This window comes from Halyomorpha halys, unplaced genomic scaffold (genome assembly GCF_000696795.3).
Source record: "Halyomorpha halys isolate HHAL.00 unplaced genomic scaffold, Hhal_1.1 Scaffold85.1, whole genome shotgun sequence".
NCBI lineage: Eukaryota > Metazoa > Arthropoda > Insecta > Hemiptera > Pentatomidae > Halyomorpha > Halyomorpha halys.
The window spans coordinates 689,515-690,775 of NW_027112611.1; the positions used below are offsets into that span (position 1 = coordinate 689,515).

The 1,261-nt window shown below is 28.7% G+C and overlaps 1 protein-coding gene across 1 annotated transcript in view; it reads right to left on the reverse strand.

Moving 5' to 3' along the window:
• LOC106677044 (uncharacterized) overlaps window positions 1-1,261 on the reverse strand; it is a 15,802-nt gene that overhangs the window by 14,123 nt on the left and 418 nt on the right. The gene's annotated exons all lie outside the window — the stretch shown is intronic.

Below are 1,261 nucleotides of genomic sequence, written 5' to 3' on the forward strand. Positions count from 1 at the left end.
TATTGTGTGACGTCATTCTCCATTTAACAGACCTAGTAACAGACTCTCAGCCATGTTAAATGTTATTTTGTTTTACCACGGTAAAAGAAGGCAATTTTTTCGATTTAACATGAGTTTTTCCATTTAACACGCTTTAACATGTTAAACCAAAGATCATGAATACCCCTTTTGTGGCCTGCTCCATAGCAGTCAAAAAGATTGTCGCAGTCCTGAAGTATTGTGGAGGTGTAAATTACCTTCAATTTGAGTTCTGGCAGATATCTGTAAGTCTCAAGGTTCCTGAAATATATTCTTTCATAAATCAAAACTTTTGTTCGAACAACAAGAAAGCATCATCTTGTTAATTTATTTTGGGAAATATCATGAAAACTACTACTTTTCGAAGATAAACTTCATAAACTGCTTTACAGCGAACTAAACTATTTTTAATTTGATTACTGGAAGACATTTGTACGTCTGATGGCTCTCGAGATATGATTTTTCATAAACGAAACGTTATTTCACAACATTTCGAAATGAAAATTTGTCAAACTATTTTAGCAAATATCATGAAAACTACTACTCCTACGAAGATAAACTTCATAAACTGCTTTACAGCGAACTAAACTATTTTTAATTTGATTACTGGAAGACATTTGTACCTCTGATGGCTCTCGAGATATGATTTTTCATAAACGAAACGTTATTTCACAACATTTCGAAATGAAAATTTGTCAAATTATTTTAGCAAATATCATGAAAACTACTACTTTTACGAAGATAAACGTCATAAACTACTTTCTAACACATTAAACAAGCTTTAATTTTAATACACTAATAGACATTTATACAACGAATGATACCTACGATATAGTTTTCTCAAAATAAATTCACAACCTACTGATTATTCATTAATGATCATTCATAGTACTTCATCTATTAAGTTTTTTCGTGTTGTAATATTTTAAAGAAATTTAGCTCCGAATGAATAATTAACGTTTTGAAACATCCTCTTTGTTTTTATATTTCCCAGAACTATGGTTGGCAAATTCATCAATTTTGATTAGTTACTATGTATAGTTTTAAATGAAGTAACCGAAGATTAGGGTGAAATAACTTCCTTTTATTCCTAATATTTACTTACCATATGAAGATAAAAAAGTGAAATATTTATAAAAAACGAAATGAAGTCCAAAAATTTTTACTTTATATGATAATTTGTATTTAATGGTTTTAAAGTACGCTGAAACGAATTTGGTTTAATTCTCCTTAAATATATATA